Here is an 8,878-nt window from a genome sequence, read left to right as displayed (position 1 = left end):
GGCGGGTAAGTGGTACTGATCCACGTCAGATCAGCCATGATCTTATTGAATGGCGGGGCAGGCTCGAGGGGCTAGATGGCCTACTCCTGCTCCTATTTCTTATGTTCTTATGTTCTTATATGTCCAGTTAATTAAATTTACGAAATACCTTTGTTGTCTCACGAATTCCATGCAACTCAAATGTAAATTATTGTTGGCAATTGACGGGTTTTGGAACCAGTTTCCTTGAATCATTGCTTCGCAATGTTTCTGTGGTGTTGTGATTGTCACATTCGCCTCACACGCGAAAGGTCCCCAGTTTTATCCCTGCAGAAACACTTTCATCATAAAGAGAAACGGTTGGACGATCGAAACAGACCTGACCGCATCTGTGGAGAGAGAATAGAGCCAACGTTTCAAGCCTGGATGACCCTTCGTCAGAGCTCCAGACTCGAAACGTTGGCTCTATTCTCTCTCTCCAAGATGCTGTCAGACCTGCTGAGATTTTCCAGCATTTTTCTATTTTTGTTTCCGGTTCCAGCATCTGCAGTATTTTGCCTTCACAGAAAAAAATCCAAACGGTTTTAATTTCAGAGGGATTCGATTAGTGGAATTATTTGCGTGTTTGTCACTAAACATGAACTGACCTGCTGAGTATTCCGAGTATTTTCTGATTGAAAAGTCAGGAATCACTCAGTGAAATTAAAAAAAAAGAATTTCTGTGATCGAGCACAAGGGAGGATGGATTACATGACACCAGGAATGGTGGACAAGGAAACACTGAGCCAGTGATAGTGGAGCCTGTGTGGCCTAGTGGTTCATAGTCAATGTTTCCACCGCTATAGCCCGGAATTGATGATAAACTGTTAACTAAACGGCACTTTGCTCAGCACGTACCGAGTTTCTCGAGTCGAAAGTATTTGAACATGAAGGAAGAAGACATAATTTGTTTCAGTTGGTTATAAAATGTTGGAATGACTGTGTGACAATGTCAGTAGCGAAAGTGACCTGAAATGAAGCGGTGGAGACAGAGATGGTTATTAACGAATTTCAAATCTCTGATATTAGCTTTCCTGGCGTGCCGTGGTCAGGTTTCGGCGCCATGTTCCGCGTTAGAGTCCGAGGCAAGTATTAAACGAAAACACGCCTCACAGTGTCTGTTGAGGGAGAAACAAGATTAATCCGCAGCTGGATAAATTTTATCAGAGCTGGAAAAATCAGAGATGTAACAATAACAATAAACTCTGAAGAAGAATAAGACGGCAGACATTTATCACAAAAGCCACTGACACTCATGTCAAATTCTTCCTCTTTCAAGTCTCCTCGATTAACTCCTTGTTCTCCACCTCGGATATTTCCACATCCACCAAATATCACGCACCTGAATATTCAACCCCCTTTTCGCTCCACCGATAATGATACACCAATTCCGCGCTGGGCGCAGGAATTGGCTCCATAGCTCAGTGTTGGCAGCAGATCGGGTGTAAGGTTGGACAGTTTAAAGTTTATTTATTAGTGCCACAATTGAGCTTACATTAACACCGCAATGAAGTTCTGTGACAATTACGTCGTCGGCAGAACCGGCACCTTCTCGGGTAAATTGACAGCTAATTTAGCATGGCCAATGTACCTAACCAGCACATCTTTCACTCTGTGGGAGTAAGAAGGAGCACGCGCAGGAAACCCACGCAACACGGGGAAAGCATGCAGACTCTGCACAGACAGTAACCAATGCCGGGAATTGAAACCGGGCCCCTGGCGCTGTGAGGCATCAGTGCCACCATGTTGCCCAAAAAGATATTCTCTTGTTCATAAACTGAGAAAGAGCAGACAATGTTTGGAAAGATGACCTAGTTCTTCTGTAATTAATTAGAAATGGGCGTCGCTGGCTGGCCAGCATTTATTGCCCATCCTGGTTGCCCTGGGACAGTTAGGGTCAAACACTTTGCTGCAGCTCTGGAATCAATGTAGGCCAGGCCGGATAAGGGACGGCAGATTTCCTTCCCTAAAGCACATTACCGAACTCCATGGTTTTTTTCCGACAATCGACAATGGTTTTCATGGTCATCAGTAGATTCTTAATTCCAGATAGTTTTTTATTGAATACAAATTCCACAACGTGCCTTGGCAGGATTCAAACCCGGGACCCCATAACATTGGATGAGTTTCTGGATTAATAGTCTCGCTATAATACCACTAGGCCATCGTCTTTCCTAATATAAGCGTTTATGTTGAAGGAGATTTGGGTGTGTTTGTATAAGGAACGCAGGAAGATAGCATGGTGGTGCAGCAAACAATAGGAAGGGAAATGACATTTTGGTCTTTATTGCCAGCAGATTGCTGAATAAGAATAAAAACACCAATTTACATTTGTGCAGGATTTTGTTGGGAGCAAGTGTGAAATATTCGGTGCAGTTCTGATATCCACAATGCTTTTTTTTTTTACAAAAGGCTACCCTTCCATTGGAGACGGTCCACTGGGTAGGTTCCTGTGATGAGAGAGTTCTCCTGGGATGAGACGCTGTGTAAATTGGGCTGAAATTCCCTGGAGTTTAGAAGACTGAGAGACAATCTTATTGAACCTACAGAATGCTGAGAGATTGTTTCCCAGTCTCAGATGAGGACTCACCGGAGAACTGACACACAAACACATCCAACCAAGACTCTAATTCTAAACTTTAATTGCACATTTGAAATGAATATATGTTATACCATGTGATATGTATGATATGAATAGTCATTAAATAAATAATGTTGACAACACCTGACAACAGTCGAGCGGCAACACTTGAGAAATATTTTTATTCTTGCCTCGGTTCACAAGCTGGAACTGCGCGACAATGAATGCTTATGGGAGAAATAAAAGTACAACCACCGCCTCTGGATGGTACTGAGCCACCAACCATTTGCTTAAAGTCGAACGCAATAACGAATTCCACCACTAAGACGAAGACACTCTATATTAGGGTGTCAGCGAGTGCTGTATATATCCAACGCCAATTCTCTGTTTTTAAAACATAGTCGAGGACTACAACATGACCACATCGTTTACAATACTATGCAAGCCCCTTGACTTTTTCCCTCCCCACAGTATTGCTGCGATTTAGTGGTAACCAAATAATTGGGATTGAAGGTAATGTTTGAAAGACCGATTTGTATGCATGTAACGCCTTTCCCGGTTGGTGGACGTCACAACGCGCTTTGCAACCAACGAAAGACAGTCACAATTGAAACTAAGATAACAATTAGACAAGGAAGGGGGCACTCGGATTTGAACCAAGGGCCGTTTGATCTGCAGTCAAATGCTCTACCACTGAGCTATGCCCCCTCAGCTGTGAACTGATGCTCGGGATCCAGCATAGTCTTATTAAGTGGTGGAGGGGGATTCAGTGGTCAGCTTGCATCCCGCTTTGTCTCAGAGTTCCTGGTTTCTGAGTGAAGTCGGAGAGCTCAGCGCTTGAGTTAGCGAGATGTTTTCTTGTGATTTGGCTGAAATTTGGATCCAGGTCTAGGAGATGTTTGTGTCAATCTAATCGATAAAATCTACCCCATTGTCACACAGATTTGACCTTGTATCCCCATCTCTATTGGCAGCGCGTTGCAGCCTATCACTGTCCTTCACTATCTGTGTTTGTTCTTGAACTGTTGCCCATGTGACATTTCCAATTCGGACACAAATATAGACCTAACTCCACTGCTTCTGTCAGAGCTGTTTTCGATCAGGAAACAACTCAGGTTTGTTAAATGGATTATCAAAAACTTTAAATCTTGGCATATCGAAGCCGATATATGACCCTCAAAGCGCCAAATCCGAAGCACTGGACCACCAGGATTTCATTCTCCTGGTTCTCCCATAGACTGAATACAGGAATATGCACAGTGCCAATTATTCACAGTCGCATTCTCCTTCCTGTCTTGTGCACGTTGTTCAGCTTTGAAATTATTAATCTTTTCACATTAGCTTCCAGTGTGATGAAAGCAGAGCTGTGATAAGCTGAAGTTTTTCAACAGATTTAACACAATAAGGTATGTAACAAACATTACTCTTTGAATGTGGTGAGCTACAGTGAAATTTAATGCAGTAGAAGGTAACTCACTCATTCTGACAGTTGGTACCAGCAATTGCAATGTAAATATGATGTCGGGATACCGGCGTTGGACTGGGGTGGGCACAATAAGAAGACTCACAGCATCATGTTAAAGTCCAACTGGTTCATTTGCTCCGATAATAAAATCAATTTGCTTTATTTTATCAGCGCCCCGAAAGCTCCTGACTCCAAATAGACCTGGTGTTGTAAGACTTCCTAATGTAAATATGAATTGTTATGGGTAATTGACAGGATTGTGGAATGGGACAGATATTTCCTTCTTCCTGTTCAACCTGCCACAAGTATCGCTCCCGTTTTCGACCAGGAAGCAATACCCACTCTCCCTAATTCATGTGTTGCACGAGAGCAATGAATCAACATTCCCTAACCGCGAATCGAACCCAGATCATTGCAGTGAAAGCAACAAATTCTGTCAACGAAACCAACACGGAAATTGAGGTTTCCTCAGAATTATTGAGCAATTGTGGGCGTGTGTGATTTGGGAGAAAGGTCACGTGCTCTAGGGTAATCTCTGATGAGTGAAGCCACCGACCTCTTTATCGCTGAGCTTTTTGTGTTCTTGAGAAATCGTCCTCTGGGGCTGATGCAATGAGGCCAGCAGAGTAACTCACTGCATCCTCCGGCTGGAGGCCTGTGACTAGTGGTGTTCCGCAGGGCTCTGTATTGGGACCTCTGCTGTTTGTGATTTATATAAACGGTCTGGAAGAAGGTGTAACTGCAGTGATCAGTAAGTTTGCGGACGGCACAAAATTGGCAGGACTTGCAGATAGTGAGGAGCATTGTCAGAAGCTACAGAAGAATATAGATAGGCTGGAAACTTGGGCAAAGAAATGGCAGATGGAGTTCAATCCTGATGAATGCGAAGTGATGCATTTTGTAGAAATAATGTAGGGAGGAGCTATACGATAAATGGCAGAACCATAAAGGGTGTAGATACGCAGAGGGACCTGGGTGTGCAAGTCCACACATCCTTGAAGGTGAGGTCACAGGTGGAGAAGGTGGTGAAGAAGGCATATGGCATGCTTGCCTTTATAGGACGGAGCATAGAGTATAAAAGTTGGGGTCTGAAGTTGCAGATGTATAGAACGTTGGTTCGGCTGCATCTGGAATACTGCGTCCAGTTCTGGTCGCCACACTACCAGAAGGACGTGGAGGCTTTGGAGAGAGTACAGAGGAGGTTTACCAGGATGTTGCCTGGTATGGAGGGGCTTAGTTATGAGGAGAGATTGGGTAAACTGGGGTTGTTCTCCCTGGAAAGACGGAGGATGAGGGGAGACTTAACAGAGGTGCATAAAATTATGAAAGGCATAGATAGGATGAACGGTGGGAAGCTTTTCCCCAGGTCGGTGGTGACGTTCACGAGGGGTCATAGGTTCAAGGTGAAGAGGGGGTGCGGTGGAGGTTTAACACAGATATCAGAAGGACATATTTTACACAGAAGGTGGTGGGGGCCTGGAATGCACTGCCAGGCAAGGTGGTGGAGGCGGACACACTGGGAACGTTTAAGCCTTATCTAGATAGCCATATGAACGGAGTGGGAATGGAGGGATACAAAAGAATGGTCTAGTTGGACCAGGGAGCGGCACGGGCTTGGAGGACCGAAGGGCCTGTTTCTGTGCTGTATTGTTCTTTGTTCTTTGTTCATTGTCCGCAATGTGATTGCGGTGCGATTTGCTGAAAGCTGTTAATTTTATAAAAATAATCTTTTTGCGAATTGTAAATGAAATGCCCTTCAGTGCCCGGTAAGAATTCGCACAACACCAGGTTAAAGTGCAAGAGGTTTGTTTGAAATCACGAGCTTTCGGAGCACAGCTCCTTCATCACTCACGCTGAGGATTCACCACATTGTTCTGTCTTTGAATGAAAGCAATAGATATCTCGTCAATTCCCCGGTATCCTGAGTGTACGACACTGATTTCAACAGTACACTGCTTTAAATGTTTGTTTTCAATGTGAAATTAAGTTGTTTGATTCCATGTGAAGCATTTAAACTTACACTCTTCCGGGAAGATGGTGACATCGTGGTAAAATCAGTGGAGTATGAATCCTGTGGCCCCGGCTCACAGGTCACGATCCCACCGCAGCCTAGAACTGAAACGGAAGTGAAAGCTAGTCTCAGTAATGAAGCTTTGTTTTCTGATTGTCATGAAAACACATCTTGCAGAAGGAAATCTGCCATCCTTCTCCTTTCTGGCTCCATGGGACTCCAGAGGAAAGGCAATGTGATTGACTCTTAACTGCCCTCTGAAATGGCCCAGCAAAATACCCAGTTCAGAGGGAAATCGGGATGGACAACAAATGCTGGCATTGACAACAAAATATATATTGCATTAGCCGCATTTTAAGAAATGATTAATTCTCATTTTGTTTCATTTCATGTCAAACAGGGTGACATATTCTGGTGTCTTATTATTTAAGACCTCAACCTTTCAACTGTTCAGACAGGTAAGATTCAGTCAGAGAAAAGTGAACCACTGTGATCCAAAACTAGGTTTTGTACTTGCTGCGAATCCCACCTCAAATCAGAAAATGTTGGAAGCACTCATCGGCTTCAACAGCTTCTGTGGAGAGGGAAAGAGAGTGAATGATTCAGGTTGCTGACCTTTGACCCTAACTGGAAAAATTAAGTCAAGGAAAATAGAGAGGGAGAGGAGGAAAGAACAAACGGTATTTTGATCGGATGGAAGGCTGGAGTGATTGAATTACAATGGAGATGATTATTGTTCCCACTGACACAATCTCGCAGATCTGGGTTTGAATCTCACAATAAATGAGAACAAAACCTCTCGCTGAGTTCAGCGCTCAACTCCCCGCCTTCCAGTGAACTGGAGGCAGTTTTCAGTCACAAACCCACAACTGTGAGATAAACAACGCAGAAAGGAGAAAGACTCAGTTTGAGCGGTGACACTTCTGGAGGAATGGAGATCTGGAATCACTCAGGAATGAGACAAAGTTTAAAAATCAACGTCGCCCAACGTGGGGCTCGAACCCACGACCCTGAGATTAAGAGTCTCATGCTCTACCGACTGAGCTAGCCGGGCACATGTACTCAAATGCTTTCCATAACCTAAAATGCATGGAGACAAATACGGTTTTTCCATCTGGTGTCTCAGCTTGTTCTGATTTCAAAGTTTGCAATGAATCCACCGACAGAATCCCCAAAGTTCCTATCCATTCATCTCTATCATTAATTACATTATTCACATCTTCCAATTCTTAGCTTCACCTCTCCCAAATATTCCAAACTCCTCTTACGTCATTCACCTTATTTTTCTTTGTTCTTAATAATTTAGCCAAGGGTGGAGGGAACTCAACATTTGCACTGTCAAACTGTTTCCCAGTTTCCGACTTTTCAACAAGATCACCTCTGATTATTCTAAACTCCAGAGCGAACAGACTCATCCCACTGATTCTCTGCTCCCAGGAGAAACTCATAAATCAATCCAGTGAACCTCGGTTACACACAGACAGCGAAATAATGGACATAGCAAGGAGCAAAAGATGTCAACGTAATAAAAACATCGTCAGTGAGTCTGAGGGAGTAAGATAGAGACAATGAAAAACAGAGATAGCGAGTGCGGTACACAACCACAATCCAAGAATGAATAACAATAATCACACAGCTAGCTGTCTCAACCAACAAATATGGGGTCCTCTAAACTGGTGAACAGAGATCAAGTGAATGGCCACAAGCATATTAACCTTTTAATGTCTTGATTTTCTTGTGTGAGTGTTGTGTTGATAGATTGCCTGCTATCGGTGCTCAGGTTCTCAAACCAAATCCCACGTAAACCAATCCCAACGTTTGCACTGAAAATACATTTGTAAAACCTATGACTTGTCCAATATGAAACAACAGCTGATTGAGGGATCGAGTCCGGCATGTGAACCCGAGATCGTTCACACGTTTGTAGATATTTACTCCCCAGGCCCGAGTCATACCTCTCGTTCAATGAGCCACTGCTGAGGATGTTGTTCAATGAAAATATTTCCATTGACATCCAAAGCTGCTCAGACTTCTGCAGTGAAAGGTGAAAATGCTGGAAAAACTCAGAAAGCCAGACAGCTCGTGTGCACAGGAAAACAAATCTTATATTTTAGCTCCATAACCTTTCATTGGGAACAACTGGAAATTTTTAGAAATGTAGGAAGTTTTAAACAAGTGTTTTCCAGCAGCATAACAAGAGGGTTTGAGGCCTCGTGCCGGGTGTAAATCAGGAGAGATTAAATGAGGGAAACAAAGTAATTTAAAGTAATTAAACCACAGAATGAGGCCATTCCTCAGTCCCTTACAGGACTCAGTTGTGTTGTGGATGAAGGGGAACCTGTGGATGTAATGTACGTAGATTACATTGGAGCCACAGTGATGAGATGGTGGGTTTGAAAAATTGAAATTTACACTTAGGAACATAGAATTAGGAGCAGAAGTGGGCAAATTCAGCGCTTCGAGCCTGAACCATCATGCAATCAGTTCATGACTGATCTCTGCCCTGTTCTCAAATCCACCTCCCTACCTGTTCCAATATCCCCTCATCCCTTTAATTATCAGGAATATATCTGTCTCTTTCTTGAAATCATTTAATGATTCAGACTCAACCGCGCTATACGGCAATGCATTCCACAAATTCACGACCCTCAGTGAGAAGCAGTTCCTCATCATCTCAGTTTTAAATCTACCACCTCTCAACCTATACATTTGACATGGTGTTCCCGATTGCGCATAAGAAAAAATATTTCACTTTCTTCAATCCTGTTTAGAATTTTATATACCACGATCACTTCAGCATCTT

At 43.4% G+C, this 8,878-nt stretch overlaps 2 non-coding genes across 2 annotated transcripts; both read right to left on the bottom strand.

The window, feature by feature from the left end:
* Nucleotides 1-3,235: 3,235 nt before the first annotated feature.
* On the bottom strand, nt 3,236-3,307 carry trnac-gca (transfer RNA cysteine (anticodon GCA)). The gene has a single exon. It is a non-coding gene; the product is annotated as a tRNA-Cys (tRNA).
* A 3,749-nt stretch (nt 3,308-7,056) lies between these two features.
* On the bottom strand, nt 7,057-7,129 carry trnak-cuu (transfer RNA lysine (anticodon CUU)). Its single transcript has one exon. It is a non-coding gene; the product is annotated as a tRNA-Lys (tRNA).
* Between the last annotated feature and the right edge of the window lie 1,749 nt (nt 7,130-8,878).

Source organism: Mustelus asterias, unplaced genomic scaffold (genome assembly GCF_964213995.1).
Source record: "Mustelus asterias unplaced genomic scaffold, sMusAst1.hap1.1 HAP1_SCAFFOLD_192, whole genome shotgun sequence".
NCBI lineage: Eukaryota > Metazoa > Chordata > Chondrichthyes > Carcharhiniformes > Triakidae > Mustelus > Mustelus asterias.
Note: the sequence above shows the minus strand (reverse complement) of the source record. Positions and strands in the feature narration are given on the sequence as shown.